Here is a 24,544-nt window from a genome sequence, read left to right as displayed (position 1 = left end):
TGGAATGGACACTCAAAACTCGGTTGTCCCTCATTCACCCAGTCCTGACCGACATAGTTGAGGGCAAGCGCAAGTCACAAAACGAGTACCATGACCGTAATTTGAGGGGGAGATGTATAGAAATAAATTATCCTGTATTCGTCCTCAATCACGCCATGGGGCCCAAATGGCTTGAGGGCACTGTAATTGACAAAGAGGGGAATAGGGTCATCGTGGTAAAACTCAACAATGATCAGATATACCGTAAGCATCTGGACCAAGAAAAAAAAAAGGTTCAGCATCGACACGGAGGAACCTGAAGAAGACCATAAGATGGAAATCACAACACTGCCAGTGAACGCGACAAGAGCAATCAGAAGAATGCACAGTCCCTGCGGTCAGCCCGGACAAGCTGGAGTCACCACAGGTGACAGATACCCACGTCAGTGTCCAACAACCAGAGCCCCAACTGTTGCGCTCCACGAGGGAGCGTAGACCACCTGAAAGACTAAACCTATGATCCCAATAAGACTTTGGGGGGGGGGGTGGGGAGGTGACGTCATGTATGTAACCACAATGTAACACCACTGTATTACTGTATACACTCAACCTAGATGCACACCTTGACCACAAGGGGTGAACTTGTGGGAGACATTCCGTACTTGATGACACAGGTATAAAAAGGGAGGTCCCATGCAGGGTCATCGCTTTTGGAGTCCTGTGAATAAAGAGTTAAGGCCACAGAGTGACCTTGTCCCCAGAATATGCCTCGTGTGGTTTCATACTGTAGAGTAAGGATATTACACTCCTACTCTTCTTCTAATAGTGTAATGGGACCTTTTATGTCCATCTGAGCAGGTCGCCAGAGCCTCGATTTAGCATCTCAGCTGAAAGACAATGCAGCACTCCCTCAGGATTGCACTGAAGTGTCAGTATTCTTTCATCCTGAAACTGGTGAGATGGTGCTTTGAGAAACAGTGCATTGCACAAAATTGCTCCGAGACCAACAACAACTTGCATCAATGGTGCGATTCGGAATGCTGTATTCCTGAGGAATGACACCACCTCCCATTTCCCTGGAGCCACTCACTCTCCGATGAGGCTGGGCCTTAGCAGCCGGCGCACCATGTGACCCACACCTTGCTGGCCTGCTTTGGCACCATCACTTCCCCGTTGGACAATGGGGAACGCAGGGAGTATGGAGGCAGACATGGACTGTATCACTTGCCCATGCTCAATAAAGCTTGTGCCTGTGATGTGCCCAAGTCTGCAGCGTGACCAATGGCAAGGGCTAGACTGTCTGGAACTGCACTGTCACTTCTAGAGGTCACCAGCCTCTGCGTGTGGGCAATGATGGCCTCGCTGGACTCCCGACTCGCACTGTGTGACGCTGCCTCTGCAACAGTCGTAGTGAGCTTGTCAATGCTCGCTGCAATCTGTCCCAGTGCATCAATAAGGTCACAGTGCATCACTGCGCTTTCCCTGGACATTTCCACCAGGTCCACTTCAAGGTCTGCCTGACTGTTAACAGACTGACTTTGCCGACTCACCCTCTGGGATTCCACCCTGTCACTGTGTTGCTTCACGCCAAATGGGGCCATGAGCCTCCGATTCCTCAAACCTTGCAATTTCCACATTGTCCCTAGAAGAGCTTAATCCGGAGGGTGCAACTGGTGGGCTCGAAAATGTTCTGCCCGAGCAGTGTCTTCCATTGCCTCATCGTTGGCCACATGGCCTGAAGTGGAGGCTTCCCTCGGTGGATGCTGCGCCTCTAGTTGGTCATCTGGAAGCAGAAAACATCAGATGAGCGGTTAGCGGCAAGGGAGGGGGCAGGGTGGCATGGGGAAGGTGGCATAGCACGGGTTCATTTGAGGGCTGCCGCTACTCCATTATATCTTGCAGTGCAGTGGATTCAGTAGAGCGATCCATTTACATACCCTCACTACCTGAAAGGGGCTCAGCATTTCCCCCGGCAACTGTCAGACCTGGGACTCCGATGAGGGCAGAGACTCTCTCCTCCATGTTAGTTAGAGATAATGTTTGAGGCGGACCCCCGCCTGTCCGGTTGTGGGAGTACACAAGAGAAAAATAGGAAGGTTTCAAAAAGGGTCTCTCTGCTGTTGTGCCACATATGCCTACCACAGTAGAATAACTGATACTGAGTTAATGTTGTATAGGCCTCCTACTCAATCTGTTGAGATGTTGCATGTGCTTCGTCAGTATGTATTCGCTGGTTAGAGGCGTCTACCATGGAGGATGTCAGTGATCTTTCAGAAAGCAATAGGAGCAAGTAGAGTGCATTGAGAGGGAAGATTTTAATGAAAAAAATTATGTGCACAGATCATTTCAAGCCAATGGTTGCTGATGTAAGCCTTCATCTTTGTTGTGCATTGTGAAAGGCACCCCAATGAGTGTTGAGAGGGACCAGATAAATGAAAGACTTCACATAGTGTGTGAGATTAATGTTACAAGTAATGGAGGCATGCATGCAAATGGTACTCACCTGACGATCCTTGTGAGGTTGTTGAACTTTTTTCGGCACTGTGTGCCAGTCTGGTCATGGTATCTGCAGCAGGGACCTACTGTGCTGTCTCTCCCAATATTCATTTGAACACAGGAAGGAGTGGTCTGGCTACCCCAGCAAGATGGAGGGAGGTCCACCTCCTTTCTACCGCACTGACCTCACTCGCCTCCCGGCTGAAGCACGTGGCACGTGGCACACTTCTCTCCTGATCCTCCATCTCAGCAGAATTTGGCATGCCCTGCATTTGCGTTTGCGACCGGAAAAGAAAGGAAGAGGGAAAAAACCCCACAATACGCATGCGCAAAATGGCCGCCTCCTTCACCGGAGAAAGTTTCGGCTCTGGCGCACAAAGTCAGTCGTGCAACGCCTGACTTTACGCCGATGCTCCTGCAGTTGACTTTTTGCTCCGAAATGCTAAAAGCCGAAAATCCAGTCCATAGTCTGGCTAAACAAAGTACTTTTTGCTACCCGGGTAGCAGATAGAATTCCTGCCATACAGTCTAACAACTGGATTGGATGGAAGTTGCCTGTCATTATCCTAGAGATCTAAGCAAGGATCAGGAAATCAATGCAATTGTAGCTTCCATACAACTGAGATGTTGCACAATGGAGTGCTGCTCCTATGCCACCGACAACGTTTGTCTGCTATCAAACACTGGCTCCTTTGCTCTGTTGGATATACAATGTACCCAGTTTACAGTAGGATTTTAAAAATTAGTTTCTGGGATGTGGGCATCGCTGGCAAGGCCAGCATTTATTGCCTTTCCCATGAGAAAGTGGTGGTGAGCCGCCTTCTTGAACTGCTGCAGTCTGTGTGGTGAAGTTACTCCCACAGTGCTGTTAGGGAGGGAGTTTAAAGATTTTGACCCAGTGATGATGAAAGAACAGTGATATATTTCCAAATCAGGATGGTGTGTAACTTGGAGGGGAACTTGGAGGTGATGATGTTCCCATGCACCTGTTATCCATGTCCTTCTAGGTGGTAGAGGTTGCAGGTTTGGGAGCTGCTGTCGAAGAAGCCTTGCCGAGTTGCTACTTGTAGATGACAGACACCCCAGCCACGGTGCGCCGGTGGTGGAGGGAGTGAATGTTGAAGGTGGTGGATGGGGTGCCAATCAAGCGGGCTGCTTTGTCCTGGATGGTGTCGAGCATCTTGAGTGTTGTTGGAGCTGCACTCATCCAGGCAAGTGGAGAGTATTCCATCACACTCCTGACTGGCGCCTTGTAGATGGTGGAAATCCTTTGGGGAGTCAGAAGGTGTGACACTCAGGAGGCACACATTAGTCATACAGCAGCAGACGCAAGTTACTTGTGATAAAAACAGAAAATGCTGGAAATACTCAGCAGGTCAGGCAGCATCTGTGGAGAAACAGAGTTAGTGTTTCAGGTCAATGACCTTTCATCAGAGCTGGAAAACGTTAGAGATGTAATAGGTTTTAAGCAAGTACAGAGGCAGGGAAAGGGTTGAGTATTTCCAACATTTTCTGCTTTTATTTCAGATCTCCAGTATTTTGTTTTTGTATAAGTGAATTGTGTCTCTTTTACCTGGGGTATATTTGCTACATAAATTAACTGACATGGCCAAATTATTATTTTTTAACCAACAAATTGAAAGAACTCCGATCAACAGAAGCTGTCACTGGTTTAGCCAGCGGGCGGTATCAGCTGGTTGACAACAGAGAGCCTGTCCGTGTATTTGTAAGTCTGAACACAAATCAGTCCCAGCAATTGTTGTCCAGGTATTTTATTCTTGTTGAAACATGTTTTTATTTCCCCCCTGCATTTCAATTTGATTTTGCTGTCAGCATGGAGTTATGAAGCAATTAGGACAGAAAGACTTGCATTTATACAACACCCGACCTCGTCTTCCAGAAACATTTCTAAGCGCTTCACATACAATGAATTACTTTGAAAAGCAGTGACTATTGTTACGTAGGCAGCGTTATGATTGAATGTTAAGGACGAGCTGGGACAATAGATCTGATTTTATCCAAAGCCGCCCAGGGAGAATGGAGCTGATTCAGTTTGGCTGCCCCTTTAGCACCCTGCCCAATTTTATGCTCCATTGACTTCAATGGAGCATAATATTCAAGAAAGACTTAGGTTTATATAGCGCCTTTCAGGACCACTGGATGTCCCAATGCACTTTACAGCCAATTAAGTGCTTTTTGAAGTGTAGTCACTGCTGTAATGTGGGAAACACAGCAGCCAATTTGCACACAGCAAGCTCCCACAAACAGCAGTGTATTCTGTTTTTTGTGATGTTGATTGGCCCAGGACACCAGGGATAAACTCCCCTGCTCTTCTTCGAAATAGTGCCGTGTGATCTTCAACGTCCACCTGAGAGAGCAGACGGGGCGCTCGGTTTAACTTCTCATCCGAAAGATGGCATTTCTGACATTGCAGCACTCCCTCAGCACTGTACTGGGAGTGTCAGCCTAGATTTTTGTGCTCAAGTTTCTGGAGCAAGACTTGAACCCACAACTTAATGACTCAGAGGCGAGTGTGCTACCCACTGAGCCACAGCTGACAAGGTGAATAGAGCTACAGAGCAGTAACAGTAGTTGAGATGGTGTTTGTGCGAAGATGGTTCCAGGGGCTCCCAATTAGGTAGGCCCACTGGGGTGTGAATCGGACTTCCGACATGAACCCGCCCTGTTACCGATAGGCGGGTTAGATTAAACGCGGAACTGTTGTATTGGTTGCGCCTTTTTGTTTTGCCCTCGCCAACAAAATGATTGTTAAATAATAAAAGCCGTATGCGTTTATCTGCACAACTCTTCCTCTTTCCCCCTGATATGCTCATAATAAAGAGTGAAACTGAGTACTGTGTGAAATGAGCAAGTGTGGCCTTAGCTCCTTTAATAAGATTCCAGTGTGCAGGTACCTTGTGGGTGGCCTGCTTATATACTGTGCTCCCAAGCGATGCTGGGATCCCTTGGGACTCCACCAGGTGGGCCCTCTGGTGGTCAGGTGTCATGCAGGTTATAAAGGGTTAAATACATAACATCACTCCCCCATGAAGTCAACAGTACACTTATTTACAAGGTGAGGCGATCTGGGGCTTTACGCTCCCTTGTCGATCGTCTCGGTACAAATACAGGTATGGGTTCTTCACTGGGCTGTTGGGCAGTCGGCCTTGCCGGGCTGCTGGGGATGATGAGTTCGGTTTTGTGGTCAATCATGATGTCAGTTGCCACTTGTGTGTGTGTTGGAAGGTCAAAGTTGGTGGTGTCCTCTTCGAGTTTTTCGAAGTTGGTGAACTGCAATTTGATTTGGTCCAAATGTTTTCTATGCATTTGTCCATTGGCCAATTTAACCTGAAACACCCTACTCCCCTCTTTGGCTGTGACCTTGCCAGCGAGCCATTTGGGACCATGTCCATTATTGAGCACAAACACAGGATCATTGATCTCAATATCGCGTGACAAATTTGCACGGTCATGGTACACACTTTGCTGTTGTCGCTTGCCCTCCACATGATCATGGAGATCATGGTGGACAAGAGAGAGCCTTGTTTTAAGCGCCCTTTTCATGAGCAGCTCAGCTGGGGTCTGGTGCGGTAGCTGAGCAGCACTCGGGAAAACCGGGCCTGCAGGGAGCCTTCCAACACATGTTTCAAGCTTTGCTTGATGGTCTGAACTTCCCGATCTGCCTGGCCGTTGGATGCGGGCTTGAACGGGACAGATGTGACGTGTTTGATCCCGTTGTGGGTCATGAATTCCTTGAATTCAGCACAGGTGAAACATGGCCCATTGTTGCTGACTAGGACATCAGGCAAGCCGTGCGTGGCAAACATGGCTCGTAGGCTTTCAATGGTGGCCGTGGACGTGCTTACAGACATTATTGCACATTCAATCCATTTTGAGTAAGCGTCCACGACAACGAAAAACATTTTGTCTAGAAATGGGCCCGCATAGTCTACATGGATCCTCGACCAAGGTTTGGATGGACAGACCATAAACTTAGCGGTACCTCTCTGGGTTCATTGCTCAGCTGAGAGCAAGTGTTGCACTGGTGCATGCATGACTCTAAATCTGAGTCAATGTCGGGCCACCACACATGGGATCTGACTATGGCTTTCATCATTACGATGCCTGGGTGGGTACTGTGCAGTTCACATATGAATGTGTCTCTGCCTTTCTTGGGCAAGACCATGTGATTGTCCCACAACAGACAGTTCGCCTGCAGGGACAACTCGCCTTTGCGTCTGTGGAACGGCTTAATCGCCTCCTGCATCTCCACTGGGACACCGGACCAGGTTCCATGGAAGACACAGTTTTTTACCAAGGACAGTAAAGGATCCTGGCTGGTCCAGGTCCTGATCTGGCGGGTTGTAACGGGGTCTTCTCGTTCTTGAAGGCCTCCATGACCATGAGCAAGTCCGCTGGCTGTGCCATTTCCACCCCGGTGGTGGGCAATGGCAGCCGACTGAGAGCATCTGCGCAGTTCTCTATGCCATGTCTGTGACGGATTACATAGTTGTATGGCGACAGCGTGAGCGCCCATCTTTGGATGCGGGCAGAGGCATTAGTATTAATCCCTTTGCTCTCAGAGAACAGCGATATGAGAGGCTTGTGGTCAGTTTCAAGCTCAAACTTGAGGCCAAATAAGTACTGGTGCATTTTTTTAATCCCGTAAACGCACGCCAGAGCCTCTTTTTCAACCATGCTGTAGGTCCTTTCGGCCTTGGACAAACTCCTGTACGCATAAGCGACCGGTTGCAAAATCCCCGATTTGTTAGCCTGTTGAAACACACACCCGACCCCGTATAACGACGCATCACAAGCCAGCACCAATCATTTACAAGAGTTATACAGGACAAGCAGTTTGTTAGAACACAACAGATTTCTGGCTTTCTTAAAGGCAGCCTCTTGTGAATTCCCCCATACTCAGTCATCTCCCTTGAGCAGTAGCGCATGTAGGGGTTCTAGCAGGGTGCTTAACCCAGGTAGGAAATTACCAAAATAGTTAAGGAGTCCCAAGAACGACCGCAGCTCCGACATGTTCTGTGCTTGCGGCGCGTTCTTGATGGCCTCCGTTTTGGCGTTGGTGGGTCTGATGCCGTCTGCTGCGATTCTTCTCAAGAATTCAACGTTCTGTGCCAGGAAAACACACTTTGAGCATTTCAACCTGAGCCCCACACAATCCAACCGACTAAGAACCTCCTCCAGATTCTTCAGGTGCTCCATGGTGTCCCGACCTGCAACCAATATATCGTCCTGGAAGGCCACTGTGCAAGGAACCGACTTTAGCAGGCTCTCCATGTTCCGTTGGAAGATTGCCGCGGCCGACTGAACCCCGAACGGGCACCGGTTGTAGATAAACAGACCTTTGTGCGTGTTGATGCAGGTGTGGCCTTTTGAAGACTCTTCCAGCTCCTACGTCATGGAGGCCGAGGTCAGGTCCAGCTTGGTGAACGTCTTCCCTCCAGCTAGAGTCACAAATAGGTCATCTGCCTTGGGTAGCGGGTACTGGTCCTGCAGTGAAAAACAATTAATTGTTACTTTATAATCCCCACAAATTCTAACCGTGTCGTCCTCCTTAAGTACCGGGACAATTGGACTGGCCCAGTCATTGAAGTCCACTGGCGCGATGATGCCTTCACGTTGCAGCCTGTCCAGCTCATTTTCCACTTTTTCACGCATCATGTACGTTACTGCCCGAGCCTTGTGGTAGATGGGTCGCGTACCGGGAACCAAATGGATCTGCACTTTCGCTCCCGAGAAGCTTCCAATGCCTGGCTCGAACAATGATGTAATCTTGCTCAGAACCTGGGTACATGAGGTGTCATCGATGGATGAAAGTGCTCGGATGTCGTCCCAGTTCCAACGGATTTTTCCCAGCCAGCTTCTGCGAAACAGCATGGGACCATTCCCTGGTAAAATCCACAGCGGGAGTTCGTGTACTGCTCCATCATAGGAGACTTTGACTTCTGCACTGCCAATTACAGAGATTAGTTCCTTGGTGTAAGTCCTTAATTTGATGTGAATGGGGCTGAGCTTGTGCCCGTGTGCCTTTTTTGCCCCACAGTCCGTCGAAGGCCTTTTTACTCATAATGGACTGACTTGCGCCCGTGTCCAGTGCCATAGATACTGAAATGCCGTTCAGTTCAACTTTCAACATTATTGGTGGACATTTCGTACTGAACGCGTGTAACCTGTAAACTTCTGCCTCCTCAGTACGAGTCTCCAATTTAGCCTGATCCACTGTAGATCGATCTTCCTCTGCAACATAGTGGTTTGCAGGGTTTGCAGGGTTTGCAGCTCGCCTGCACATTTGTTGGAGGTGTTCCATTGTTCTGCAACCATTGCATGCATAGTGCTTGAAGCGGCATTGATGGAGCTGATGATCACCTCCACAGCGCCAGCAGGGTGTTAACTGCCTCGTATTAACGATTGATGGCAGACTCTGGGTTATCTGGGGTTGGGCTGCAGCAGCCGGCGTGTACATTCTGCCATGTACATTTCTGCTCGAGACCGACGTTACTTTGCGCCGAAACTTCTTTAATCTGCAAATTCTGCTTGGTGTTGTCGCTGGTGGACATAAATGCCTGGGCTATCGTTATGGCTTTACTTAGATTCGGAGTTTCAACAGTCAACAGTTTGCAAAGGATTGTCTCATATCCAATTCCCAGTACAAAAAAGTCTCTGAGCATTTGTTCTGGGAATCCCTCAAACTCACAACGTCCTGCGAGGAGCCTTAGTTCGGCGACGTAGCTCGCCACTTCCTGGCCCTCTGATCGTTGACACGTGTAGAAGCGATATCTTGCCATCAAAACATTTTCCTTAGGATTTAGGTGCTCCTGGACCAGCGTACACAATTCTTCATCGGATTTCTCTGTTAGTTTTGCCAGGGCCAGGAGATTCTTCATGGGGCCATAGGTTGTTGTCCCACAGACAGTTAGGAGGATCGCCCTTTGTTTGGTAGCATTCTCGTCCCCTTCCAGCTAATTGGCCACAAAGTATTGGTCAAGTCTCTCCACAAACGCCTCCCAATCGTCGCCTTCTGAGAACTTCTCGAGGATACCGACTGTTCTTTGCATTTTCTCGCGGTTGTTTGTTACCTCGACGCCAAGTGATATGCTCATAATAAAGAGTGAAACTGAGTATTGTGTGTAATGAGCAAGTGTGACATTAGCTCCTTTAATAAGATTCCAGAGTGCAGGTGCCTCGTGGGTGGCCTGCTTATATATGCTGGGATCTCTTGGGACTCCAACAGGTGGGCCCTCTGGTGGTCAGGTGTCATGCAGGTTACAAAGGGTTAAATACATAACACCCCCCATCATCAGACAAGTACTTTTATTTTAGTGCACAAAGGAGTGCTGTCACTATTCCACCGGCGCAGCTTGTCCTGCTTTCAAACACTGGCTCCTTTGCTGGAGGTTAGATCCCGAAGAGCTTAAAAAAAATTCTAAGCTGACAGAAGCAAATCTGCCGCAGTTTTAAATGGAGGCTAAAAATCTTCTGTTTTATTTTGCGCAACTGATTTGACTTCAAATAATTTTCTGTGGCATTTAATTGACGACAGGACCAATTCACAGTTACATTATCAGCTCGCATTGGACTAATGAACTGTCAAGTGCCTGAAAAACCTTCTCCTTATCTACATTTACTTCAAATGTTGCAGACTATAACCTCAACAAATGTAACAAGAATTTCTTGTGCATGCATAATCCCTCGCTGAAAGCAAGCTCAGATTTGAGTATTTAGGTAACACAGTTCATTTTTGCTATAAATTCTTTGACACGCTTAATTTTGAGGTTACTTCATGTAATCAGAAAAACAATCAATCAAGACTGATTTATCTTTCAGTGCGTTCCCTATAATTCAGACCAGGCCATCACAAAAGGGATGATGGGCCGACTTGAAGTTAGAAAAAGGTTAGTCTCGATCGGGTGTGAATGGTGGAATAATGACCAGCTGCCATGGGAGACAGAGAGAAAAAAATTACATAAAATCGGGGAAGGGTATGGGGGTGGGGGGGGCGGGAAAGGGAGCCAAATATGGGCAAGGGTTATGGCCCATCATCTCTTTTGTCTCTCTAATCTCTCCTGCCTTTCACCCTATCACAGACCTTCCCTTTTGTTCTTTCTTCCCCTCCCCCTTTCAGTGCTCCTTAAGAATCTGTTCTTTTTGAACACTTGCCATTTCTGTCGAATGGTCATCGACCTGAAATGTTAACTTTGTTTTTCTCTCCACGATGCTGCCTGACCTGGAGAGATTTCCAGCATTTTCTGTTTTTATGTACGAATATAAAATTGGTACAAATAATTAGCAGCTTATCCTCTTAAAACTCGGAGGGAGGCAAATTGAAACAATTCTGGATTAAGTGTCAAACCACCCAATTTGAGTCATTTCCATATTCAGAAAAATTATTTCTCTGACTTGCTTCCCCTGATACGTTAGAATTAGGGGCAGGATTAGGCCAAAAGGCCCCTCGAGCTTCAATTTAATAAGATCATGGCTAATCTGCTATCTCAACACTTTCCCGCCCGATCCTCATATCCCTTGATTTCCTTCCTTAGTGTCAACAACTACAACTTGTATTTATGTAGCGCCTTTAACGTAGTGAAACGTCCCAAGGCGCTTCACAGGAGTATTATGAGATAAAAAATTTGACACCGAGCCACATAAGTAGAAATTAGCGCAGTGACCAAAAGTTAGTTAAAGAGGTAGTCTTGAAGGAGGAAAGAAATGTTGAGAGGCGGAGAGGCTTAAGCAGGGAATTCCAGAGCTTAGGGCCCAGGCAACAGAAGGCACGGCCATCAATGGGTGAGCGATTATAATCAGGAGGGCAGAATTAGAGGAGCGCAGGCATCTCGGGGGAATGTGGGGCTGGAGGAGATTACAGAGACAGGGAGGGGCGAGGCCATGAGGGATTTGAACATAAAGGTGAGAAAAAGAAAGCTTTGCCCATGATTAGGATAGAACTGGACAAGAGGCTACCGTCCAGGTCCTTTGGTGTGTGTGTGTGCGAGTGTGCGGGAGTGCGAGAGTGTGTGATATTGTGCATATCTGTGCGTGGTAGACCAGATTTCACGGGGACAGGACCTCCGAATCCAAGGCCACTTGACACAGTAAAGTTTGACTCAGTTGAATTGAAAAGGAAATCATCAAATTCTTGCTTTAGCAAAGAAAAGGGGGTGATTGAGGCCGGGTTGGACAAAAATGGTCAGTGGAAAATCTTGGAGTTAGATGACAGGGTGAGTTGTATATTTTTATGAAGCTGAAAATGTGAAGAAAATAGGATTGTCAACTGCGTACAACTAGACATTCAGATGCTTGAAGTCATTGTCCTACCCCCAGGTACTTTTTAATCAGAGTCTCTCATGAAATATTCACTTCCCTGTTTAAACTCTACCTTTGTACAGCTGCCAGGTGACACAGTGATGCATCGGAATGGATTAAAATAGAATCTTTTATTCTTTAACCTCTTCACCAGTTGAATGACTTTGTTAATTAATTAGGTCGCAAAATTCTTTGTATAGTGAAAAACAAGAAAATTCTTTTTTTTTAAGAACATAGGAGCAGGAGTACGCCATTTAGCCCCTCGAGCCTGATTTGACATTCAATAAGATCATGGCTGATCTGATCTTGGCCTCAACTCTACTTGCCTGCTCACTCCCCGTAATCCTTGATTCCACTATAATTCATGCATCTGTCTGCCTCCACCTTGAATATATTCAGTGACCCAGCCTCCACAGCTCTCTGAGGTAGAGAATTCCAAAGATTCACGAGCCTCAGAGGAAAGAAATTTCTCCTCATCTCCGTTTTAAATGAGCGACCCCTTATTCTGAAACTATTTCCCCCTAGTTCTAGATTCCTCCACGGGAGGATACATCTACCCTGTCAAGTCCCCTTATAATCCTTTCAATAAGATCACCTCTCATTCTGCAATTAACGCACTGCTCGCAGAAATCGTCATAATGCAAGGTTTTGCCTCATGGGGTTCAATTAGCAGGCTGTTCATTCTGGAGCAAAGGAAAACAGGCATTCACCGAGTTTTTGAATCATGTATAGTACATTGTTAGAGGTAAAAAAAAAACCTTGTGCCTCATCTTCCATGAAGGATACATCGACCAGAAAGGAAACTGGGTCTCCGTCACTGTTAATTACCTCTAGAATTCAGAGCTGGAAAACTGATCGGTTTTTCTTTTCATCCCGAAGTGCCGCATTCGACATGATCTTTGAATTCCAACAGCTAGAAATTGCTTGGCGCCCCGTTTCAAAAAGCACAAAGGTATGGCCGGTCGGTAAAGATTTGATTCTGCCGGGAACTTCCGCTTTAGCGCTCCGAGAGGGAAGTGGAGCACTACATCAAGCGCTACCACTTCCCTCAGAGCGCTACAGGGAGTGAGAGGAGCGTAGTCGGCAGAGTGTTGAGCAATGTTCGGTGCTGCATCTTAAAGGGAAGGGCCAGTGCTGTGGTGAATGAATCTTCAGGCTGTGTCTGTTGGATGATGGCCCCCGTGCTATGGGCATAGCAGCCCCAAGCACCCTGAGAGAGTGCAGGGCTGAGCAATCGCGGGGGCAAAAGAGAGCAAGAGGCACCAGATTGGGGACATAAATAAATTTTGCCCTACCTGACCACCACTACCTTTAATTAGCGTTCCCCAAGCGGCCAGCCGAGGTGACAACGCCTCCTGCAGCTGCCGTTGTTGAAGCCCGGCGATACTGCAGGGGATGGAAGCGAATATTACATCTGGGGCGGAAACGGGGCGCTGCGCACCGGATGACATCACGAATTACAAGATTCTACAGAGCTAGGCGGTAAGTTTCCTGTGATTGAAAGGCTGCATTAGAGGGAGCAACATGCAGCGGCCCAACCCGGAAAATGACGCGGTCCCGGCCTGCAAGACCATCAGCAGGCCGGGGCCATCAGAGGGACCAGCGTGCGGTGGCATACCACTGCAGGAGGGCGACGGCTGCGAAATCAGGTCGCTGATTGCAGTGCGGGCAGGCACAGCAGGAGGGGCGAAGGAGCGGCAAGAGTTTGTAGAAGGAAGTGACCGGGGCTCAGGAGAAGCGTGAGTCTGGGGCCCAGAAGAGACGAGAGCCCAGGGGCAGCACGAGCCAGCTCACACTGCTATATGTGTGCTCGCTCCATCCATGCAGCAGAGCTGGTCTCCAGTCGTCCTTGCCACTGGACCAAGACCTAGCTCTGTCAAGCACATGTCGTGGCTGGTGTGCAATGGCCACCACATGTTAAAAAAATCCAAGCACGGGCATCTTCCACCTTCCCAAGATGTAGTTCGAGATCTGGAATATTAGATCCTTCATTGAAACACCTGTGAACTCATTCCTTTTTGGCATGGAAGCAAGTCATCCTCGCTTCGAGGGACTGCCTATGATGAAGTCTTAGTACCACTGCAAAACAGCCAGGGATGTTCGCGGACGGTGGTGATTTTGCCGTGCCAGGTCAGTAACCTCTTAGTGTCCCGTTACCGCCCTCCCGCAGGCGTTAACGAGGGGTGCACATCAGGTGAATTTCTCCCCCCCAAATATTAAGAAATAAACTGGTTGCAAGGTAAGAATTGCAATTCAGCTGATCTATTATGAGTCTTAAGCTAATGAAATAAAACATGCTTTAAATAATTTTCAGTGAAAAACACTGCTCTTTCCTATCACTCCATCCAAATTGCACATTTGCCCCATTTTCAATGGCTTGCTCCCCATTTATCAGCTTGGCTCAGTGGTAGCACTCCTGCCTCTGAATTAGAAGGTTGTTCAATCAAGCTCCACTTTAGGACTTGACCCCATAAGGTAGATGGAGACTTGAGGGGAGGACTGGAGGAGTGCTGCATTGTTGGAAGTGCCGTCTTATGGATGAGACATTAACCCGAGTCGCTAGCAGCCTCTTTTAGAAGGATGTTAAAGATCACACTATTTGAAGAAGAGCAGGGAACTCTCCTAACATCCTGACTAACATTCCTTTCTCAGCTAACACCACATTGTGGATTCAAATCCCACTCCAGGGACTTGAACAAATCCAGGCTGACACTCCCAGTGCAGTACTGAGGGAGTGCTGCACTGTTGGAGGTGCTGTCACTCGAATGAGACGTTAAATCGAAGCCCTGTCTGCTCTCTCAGATGAACGGGAAAGATCGAACGGCACTATTTTGAAGACGAACTGGGAAGTTATTCCCGGTGTCCTGGCCAATATTTATCTCTCAATCAACATAACAAAAAAAAGCATATTATCTGGTCATTATCACATTGCTGTTTGTGAGAGCTTGCTGTACACAAATTGGCTGCTGCATTTCCTACATTACAACAGTGACTACACTATAAAAGTACTTCATTGGCTGTAAAGCACTTTGGGAAGTCCAGTGGTTGTGAAAGGCGCTATATAAATTCTACAGTGCCTTTCTTTCTTTTTTCTTAAGCTGGTCAGTCACTCATTGCTCTTTGTGGTAAGTTGCTATATGCACAATAACGGGTGCGCTTGTCTATGTAGTAATCCCTATGCATTTCATTCAATGTAAACCACTTTAAGATGTGCTATGGCTCTATACAAATGCAAGTATTTATACTTTACATTGGCTTCCACTCCAACCACTTCCTCATCAAGATGGGGTGGGCAACTTGTTATCAAGGGTCTGGGAATTCTATTCTGTAACCAGTTACTGTGAAACATAGAATCGTAAAATGGTACCATCCAAGAGCCTGCCATTCAGTCCATCGTGCCTGTGCCGTCTCTTTGGTACAGCTATCCAACTGGTCCCACTCCTCTGCTCTTTCTCCAGAGCTCTACAAATGTTTTCCTTCATGAATTTATTCATGGAATAATAATAGGACAACTCCTGAAAGAAAGAAAGTAAGACTTACATTTATAGAGTGTCTTTCACGAACACCGGATGTCTCGAAGTGCTTTACAGAGAATGAGGTACTTTTTGGAATGTAGTCACTGTAGTAATGCGGCAGCCAACTTGTACAGGCTGACAATCTAGTGCAATGCAGTGCTGAGGGAGTGCTGCACTATCGGAGCTGCCGTCTTTTTGGATGAGATGTTAAACTAAGTCCCTGTCTGCTCTCTCGGGTGGACGCAAAAGATCTCATGGCACTATTTCGAAGAAGAGCAGGGCAGATGCACTATAATGTGGATAAATGTGAGGTTATCCATTTTGGGGGCAAAAACACGAAGGCACAATATTATCTGAATGGCGGAAGATTAGGAAAAGGGGAGGTGCAATGAGACCTGGGTGTCATGGTACATCAGTCATTGAAAGTTGGCATGCAGGTACAGCAGGCGGTGAAGAAGGCAAATGGTATGTTGACCTTCATAGCTAGGGAATTTGAGTATAGGAGCAGGGAGATCTTACTGCAGTTGTACAGGGCCTTGGTGAGGCCTCACCTGGAATATTGCGTTCAGTTTTGATTTCCTAATCTGAGGAAGGACGTTCTTGCTATTGAGGGAGTGCAGCGAATAACATGTTCTTACTATACAGCACAAATGCACACGAGGCCCATACTAGAGAGAAGGTCACTCTGTGACCAGTCCTTTTATTAGCCAGCACTGAAGTGATGAAGGTGGGTGGAGCTTCCCCTTTTATACCTGAAAGTCCAGGTTAGGAGAGTCTCCCACAAGTTCACCACCTAGTGGTCAGTGTTCTCACGGTGTACAACTTAGGTTAGTTTATACATGGATTACAATGACAGTTGAATACATGACAGCGAAGGTGACCGGCGCCTGCTCTCAACAATTTCTTTCATGGTGGGGTGTATGAGGGATAACCTGGTTTTGAGCATCCTTTTCATTAGCAGCTCTGCGGGTGGGACCCCTGTGAGCGAGTGTGGTCGGGATCTATTGGCCAACAGGAGGCGTGATAAGCGGCTTTGTAGGGAACCCCCTTGGATTCTGAGCATCCCCTGTTTGATTATCTGCACTGCTCGTTCCGCCTGGCCGTTTGAGGCCGGCTTGAACGGTACCATTCTGACATGGTTGATACCATTTCCTGCCATGAAGTCCTGGAACTCACTGCTTGTAAAGCACGGGCCATTGTCGCTGACCAAGACGTCTGGTAGACCATGGGCGGCGAACATTGCCCGTAGACTTTCTACCGTGGCAGAGGATGTGCTTGAATTGAGAATGTCACACTCAATCCATTTGGAGTAAGCATCTACTACAACCAAAAACATTTTTCCCATGAAAGGACCTGCGTAGTCCACATGGACGCGTGACCATGGCTTGGCGGGCCAGGGGCTAAGGGGGGCTTCCCTGGGCGCATTGCCCAGCTGGGCAAATGTGGTGCATCTGCGAACACAAAGTTCCAGGTCTGCATCTATACCTGGCCACAAAACGTGTGACCTGGCAATTGCCTTCATCATGACAATGCCCGGGTGCTCATTGTGGAGTTCTCGGATGAACGCCTCTCTGCCCATCTGGGGCATGACTACTCGGTTTCCCCATAGTAGGCAATCGACCTGAATCGAGAGTTCATCCTTGCGCCTGTGAAATAGTTTAAATTCCTCAGGGCATGCCCCATATGTGGCTGCCCAGTCCCCATTCAGCACACATTTCTTGACTAAAGACAGTAACGGATCTCTATTTGTCCAGACTTTGATCTGACGGGCTGCCACGGGTGAGCCTTCGCTTTCGAAAGCTTCAACAGCCATGACCATCTCAGCAGCATGCTCGGTTGCCCCCTCGGTGGTGGCTAGTGGGAGCCTGCTGAGTGCATCAACGCAGTTTTCAGTGCCCGGTCTATGCTGAATTGTGTAGTCATAGGCGGCTAACGTGAGTGCCCACCTCTGTATGCGGGCCGACGCATTTGCATTTATGGCCTTGCTGTCGGCCAAAAGGGACGTTAGGGGTTTGTGATCTATCTCCAGCTCAAATTTCCTGCCAAACAGGTACTGGTGCATTTTTTTTACTGCATATACACATGCAAGCGCTTCCTTTTCTACCATCCCGTAGCCCCTTTCTGCCTGGGACAGACTTCTGGAGGCATAAGCTACCGGCTGTAACTGGCTCTTGGCAGTAACATGCTACAACACACATGCGACCCCATAGGACGACGCATCGCACGCTAAAACAAGTTTCTTACATGGGTCATATAGCGTTAACAGATTGTTGGAGCATATCAAATTGCTTGCTCTATCAAAAGCCCTTTCCTGGCTGCCCCCAGACCCATTCGCGACCTTTGCGTAGGAGCATGTGTAGCAGCTCTAACAGCGTGCTCAATTTGGGAAGAAAGTTACTAAAATAGTTCAGGAGCCCCAGGAACGAATGCAGCTCCGTCATGTTACGGGATTTGGGTGCTCTCTGGATCGTTTCCGTTTTGGACGCAGTAGGTCTGATCCCGTCTGCTGCTACCCTCATCCCCAGGAATTCTACCTCTGGAGCTAGGAAGACGCACTTCGCCTTTTTCAGTCGCAGACCTGCCCAGTCCAGTCTGCGTAAGTGTTCTTCAGTATCGCAACCCGTGATGAGGATGTCGTCTTGAAAAACCACCGTCCTTGGAATCGACTTGAGGAGACTTTCCATGTTTCGTTGAAAGATCGCGGTGGCCGAACAAATCCCAAACGGACATCTGTTGTACTCAAACAACCCCTTGTGTGTTGTGATGGTGGTCAGCTTCTTCGACTCACTCGCCAGCTCCTGGGTCATGTAAGCTGAGGTCAGGTCCCATTTTGAAAAAAGTTTGCCACCGGATAGCTTCGCAAAGAGGTCCACCGCTCTCGGTAGCGGGTACTGGTCTTGGAGTGACATCCGTTTGATGGTGGCCTTGTAATCACCACATATCCTGACCGACCCATCCGCCTTGAGCACCGGCACAATCGGGCTCGCCCAGTCACTGAATTCGACTAGCGAGATGATGCCTTCCCTCAGCAGGTGGTCCAATTCGCCTTCTATCTTTTCCCGCATCACGTACGGCACCGCTCTGGCCTTGTGGTGTACTGGCCTGGCGTCCGGGTTTATGTGAATCACTATCCTGGTCCCCATGAAAGTTCCAATGCCGGGTTGAAATAGTGAGTCAAATTTGTCCAGGACCTGTGAGCATGATATTCGCTCCACAGAAGAAATTGCATTGACATCGCCCCATTTCCAGTTCATGACAGCAAGCCAACTCCTTCCCAGTAGTGCGGGACCGTCCCCCGGGACAATCCAGAGTGGCAACCTGTTCTCCGAATCTTTGTGGGTCACGACTACCGTGGCGCTGCCTCGCACCGGAATGATCTCCATTGTATATGCCCGTAGCTGTGCGTCAATCGGCAATAATTTTGGCCTCCTGGCCTTGGACACCCAAAACTTGTCAAACTGTTTGATACTCATCAGGGACTGGCTGGCCCCTGTGTCTAGCTCCATTGATACTGGGATGCCATTGAGGAGCACTTCCATCATTATCGGTGGTGTCCTGGTATATGAACTGTATATGTGCTTCACATGAACTCGCTGAACTTCAGCTTCCAGCAATTTCCCCCAGTATCCTTTTGGCCTCGTAGGGCTTACATCGGGCCCGTCCTCCTCGTACATCAACCTGGCTGCAGGCTTCCTGCACATACGCGCTAAGTGACTGCTGACGTTACAATTTCTGCAGGTATATTGCTGATACCTGCAAGCTCTGGCTGTGTGTTTGCCTCCATGCCTCCACACCTCCAACATGAGTCGTTGTTGGAAACAAAAGGTCCATTACCAGTCGATCGCCTCTGACTGTCTCTGTAACTGTTCTTAAGCGCACCATTAACAGGTGTTGATGGCCCCATTACTGGCCGCATTGTCCCTTGCGATGGCATGAATCGCCATTCAGCTCGCCATTGTCTCTGTTGAATTCTCCCTTTGGGTTCGACTACATGCTCGGGAATGTACGATTGCCCCTGTCTGCCTGGAGAACTGTGTGCTGCGTTAACAATGTTGACTCCCTGTCCATTTGCTGCATTTAAACCAAGATTTTTGTCAAACATCATTCTGGTCTTTTCCTCCCTGAAATAAATGTCTGGGCCATCAAAGCCGCCGTTTCCAGGGTCAAGTCTTTGGTCTCAATCAGTTTCCTGAAAACCCCAGCGTGCCCTGTGCCCTCAATAAAAAAGTCTCGCAGCATCTCCATTCTGCATGCATCTGGGAACTTACATAGGCTCGCCAGTCGCCGGAGGTCTGCCACGAAGTCTGGAACGCTTTGCCCTTCTCGCCGTTGGTGTGTGTAAAACCAGGTCTCGCCATGTGCATGCTGCTCGTCGGTTTAAAGTGTTCCCCAATCAACTTACTGAGCTCTTCAAAAGTCTTGTCCGCCGGCTTCTCTGGCGCTAGAAGGACCTTCGTCAGGGAATACGTCCTGGATCCACAAACCGTCAGGAGATGAGCCCTGTGTTTGTCGGCCGAATCCTGTCCCAGCCATTCCTTTGTGATGAAACTTTGCTGTAGTCTCTCAATAAAATCGTCCCAGTCATCACCAACACAGTACCTCTCGTCTGTACTGCTAGTGGCCATGCTCACGTGGTTTAAATCCAAGTTTCTCGTCGCCAATAATATGTCCTTACTATACAGTACAAATGCACACGAGCCCATACTAGAGAGAAGGTCACTCTGTGACCAGTCCTTTTATTAGCCAGCACTAAAATGATGAAGGTGGGTGGATCTTTCCCTTTTATACCTGAAAGACCAGGTTAGGAGTGTCTCCCACAAGTTCACCACCTAGTGGTCAGTGTTCTACGGTGTACAACTTAGGTCAGTTTATACATGGATTAGAATGACAGTTGAATATATGACAGCGAACGTTCACCAGACTGATTCCCGGGATGGCTGGACTGACTTATGAGGAGAGACTGGACCAACTGGGCCTCTATTCACTGGAGTTTAGAAAGATGAGAGGGGATCTCATAGAAACATATAAAATTCTGATGGGACTGGACAGGTTAGATGTTGGGGAAGTCCAGAACCAGGGGACACAGTCTAAGGATAAGGGGTAAGCCATTTAAGACTGAGATGAGGAGAAACTTCTTCACTCAGAGAGTTGTTAACCTGTGGAATTCCCTACCGCAGAGAGTTGTTGATGCCAGTTCATTGGATATATTCAAGAGGGAGTTAGGTATGGCCCTTACGGCTAAAGGGATCAAGGGGTATGGAGAGAAAGCAGGAAAGGGGTACTGAGGTGGATGATCAGCCCTGATCTTATTGAATGGTGGTGCAGGCTCGAAGGGCCGAATGGCCTACTCCTGCACCTATTTTCTATGTTTCTATATCTATGTTTCTATGTTATCCCCGGTGACCTGGGCCAATATTTATCCCTCAATCAGCATAACAAAAACAGATTATATGGCCATTATCGCATCGCTGTTTGTGGGAGCTTACTGAGCGCAAATTGGCTGCCGCGTTCCCTACATTACAACAGTGACTACACTCCAAAAGTACTTCATTTGCTGTAAGCTTTGAGACACCCAGTGGTCGTGAAAGGCACTCAATAAATCCAAGTCTTTTTTAATCTCTGGTACTGTGGTATGTAGTTGGGATCTCAGCTTTGAAATGAAACTGCCACCCTACAAAGGTGGACAAGAAAGTTAACCAATAGCTGGCAATGTTTCCTGAAGAGGTTTAAATAAGATCTCAGGATGTATGCAACTTTCTCCATTGCTCTGGTTTTCCAGAGGACGTTCAGCTATCGCGGTGGCTCTTGAAAATCAGCTTTCACTGAGATATTAATCAGGCACTTTTTCACATCATTCTTTGATACTCCCCAATATTGAATGATTTGTATCTGAGTAATCATATGTATATATTTCTGTATTTTGAAAATCTGTTACATTTCTTGACACTTTTTTCCCCTGAATGATTAACTGTAGCTGTCGGCTCAAAGTATAATGAAGGAAGAATTTGTACATGCAGCACATTTTCCCAGAAACATCTCAAATTGCTTCCTATTCAATGAATTGCTTTGAAATGCAGCAACTGCATTTAACACGCAGCAAGATCCCACAAAATAGCTGCGAGCTGAATGACCAGTTAATCCATTTTTGGCAGTATTGGTTGAGGAGGGAATGGTGGCCAGGACACCAGGAAGAACCCTTCGTCTTCTACAAGTAGTGCCATGGGATCTTTAACGTCCTCTGAATAGGTACTCGGGACCTCAGTTTAGTGTCTCCTCCACAGGATGGGACCCCGAGAAATGCAGATAGCTCATATTAGTACACTGGAATAGCAGATAGATTCTGTGCTTAAATTCTGGGGTAAGCCTTGAATCCACAACCTTCTGTGTTTCAGGCAAGACAACTTCCAACATGCCAAGCTGACACTTGTAAGAGAGATCTCTGACTAAACATAACTTGTACCAACATGCCACTTACCTAGGAAGTCCAAACAGTATCGCCCACAAGTGATGCAAATCGGTATTTGGGCATCACTGGCAAGGCCGGCATTTATTGCCCATCCCTAATTACCCTTGAAAAGTTGGTAGTAAGCCACCTTATACAACTGCATGGCTTGCTAGGCCATTTCAGAGGTCAGTTAAGAGTCAACCGCATTGCTGTGGGTCTGGAGTCACATATAGGCCAGACCGGGTAAGGATGGCAGATTTAATTCCCTAAGGGACATTAGTGAACCAAATACAACAATCCGGTAGTTTCATGGGGCTAGAATTTCCTATGTCTTACTGCCCGGTTTCTGGGCGGTATTGGCCATTGTGGTGGTAATCAGGTGAGCGAAACTGTCCTTACTTGAGTTAAGCCAGCGGTTTCGAGGTACTGCTGGGGAGCGGACCGCCTACGTGCACTGTCCTCAGAACGCGATATTTGGCTGAGCGGTGACCCGTAGGTAAGTTTAAAAAAAAACGCTCACGAGGATCAGCGGAGCTGGATGGTAGGTGAGTAGCTCTTCAAGAAAAGGTTAGTAATTGGTTTTTTACTAATTATTTTAAAAATGTAATGTGGTGATTTTGTTTTAAAGTGTCTTGGGAATGTTTTTTTGATTTTTTAGTTGATGTTTTTTGAAAAATAATTTTTATTGTTTTTCTGGTGTTAGGCCCAACTCGCAGCCTGGGGGTAAATTTTTATTGTTTTTAAAAAATGTTTTCGCCCATTTTGTTCAAGAACTGCCCAATCGATCCCAAATTGCACTTTTTCGCCCAGAATGGGGGTGCAAGGCCCATGTTTTTTGCTCGGCAGCTTTTTACATTTTTTGGGGGAAGTTTTCGCCGTCGATAATCTTCCCAGTCTTAGTGGTCTATTGGGCAGCTGGTGGCATTCCAATGGACCTAGGCATGGACCTCCAAGTTGTGCCTACTCTATTGCTCAACTGACCCATCCATGGTTCTTTTTTATTCGTTCCTGGGTTATGGGTGTCGCTGGCAAGGCCAGCATTTATTGCCCATCCCTAATTGCCCTTGAGAAGGTAGTGGTGAGCTGCCTTCTTGAACCACTGCAGTCCGTGTGGTGAAGGTACTCCCACAGTGCTATTCGGGAGGGAGTGCCAGGATTTCGACCCAGCGATGATGAAAGAACGACAATATATTTCCAGGTCAGGATGGTGTTTGACTTGGAGGGGAACTTGGAGGTGATGGTGTTCCCACAAACCTGCTGCCCTTGTCCTTCCAGGTGGTAGAGGTTGTGGGTTTGGGAGGTGCTGCCGAAGAAGCCGTGGCGAGTTGCTGCAGCACCTCTTGCAAATGGCACACACTGCAGCCACAGTGCATCGGTGGTGGAGGGAGTGAATGTTGAAGGTAGTGGATGGAGTGCCAATCAGACGCGCTGCTGTGTCCTGGATGGTGTTGAGCTTCTTGAGTGTTGTTGGAACAGCACTCATCCACGCAAGTGGAGAGTATTCCATCACACTCTTGATTTGTGCTTTGCAGATGGTGGAACATAAGAACATATGAACATAAGAAATAGAAGCAGGAGTAGGCCATTTGGCCCCTCGAGCCTGCTCCGCCATTCAATAAGATCATGGCTGATCTGACCATGGACTCAGTTCCACTTCCTTGCCCGTTCCCCATAATCCTTTATTCCCTTTTTGCTCAAAGATCTGTCTGTCTCCACCTTAAATATATTCAATGACCCAGACTCCACAGCTCTCTGGGGCAGAGAATTCCACAGATTTACAAGCCTCTGAGAGAAGAAATTCCTCGTCATCTCAGTTTTAAATGGAACCGCTTTGAGGAGTCAGAAGGTGAGACACTCGCCATAGAATACCCAGCCTCTGACCTGCTCTTGTTGGAGATAGTCATTGCCTGGTACTTGTGTGAAGCGAATGTTACTTGCTACCCAACAGCCCAAGCCAGAATGTCGCCCAGATCTTGTTGCATGTGCGCATGGGCTGCTTCATTCACCCCAGGATCTAGCTCAGTAGATAGTAGAGAGGTTGGAGGATGAGAAAGTTGCCGGTGTGGTAATTCCCTTCTCCAGTGCTATTCCTTCCTACATCATGAGCCATATTTGGGATGGACAAAGGTTCTGTTGTAAATTAGCAGCCAGGGCCAGGGCCAGGTCCTGCTGTGTCCCAGTCCCACTCGATTTCTGTGTAGCTATTCTGCTCTCCTAGCCAACTTACACCTCTGGCCCTGTGGATACTCGAGGTCAATGTTTGTGGAAGGTATAAAAACAGAAATATACCATGTCTTACAAAAACTGGGGCAATAATGTGTAAAGCAAACTGATCAACTTGCTCATCATTCTGACGAAGGGTCATCGACCCGAAACGTTAACTCTGTTTCCTCTCCACAGATGCTGCCTGACCTGCTGAGATTTCCAGCATTTTCTGGTTTTATTCCAGAGTCCAGCATCTGCAATATTTTGTTTTTGTAACTTGCTCATCATCATCATCATCATGGGCAGTCCCTCGAAATCACTCTAAAAGTGACTTATCAGGTGACTACAGTCCAATACGGGAATTGCAGTCTCTGTCACAGGTGGAACAGACAGTGGTTGAAGGAAAGGGTAGGTAGGGAGTCTAGTTTGCCACATGCTCCTTCTGCTGTCTGCGCTTGTTTTCTGCATGCTCTTGGCGATGAGACTCGAGGTGCTCGACGTCCTCCCGGATGTTCTTCCTTCACTTTGGACGGTCTTGGGCCAGGGATTCGCAGGTGCCAGTGGGGGTGTTGCACTTTATCAAGGA

Source organism: Pristiophorus japonicus, chromosome 12 (assembly GCF_044704955.1).
Source record: "Pristiophorus japonicus isolate sPriJap1 chromosome 12, sPriJap1.hap1, whole genome shotgun sequence".
Taxonomy (NCBI): Eukaryota; Metazoa; Chordata; class Chondrichthyes; family Pristiophoridae; genus Pristiophorus; species Pristiophorus japonicus.
This window is presented reverse-complemented; position numbering follows the sequence as displayed.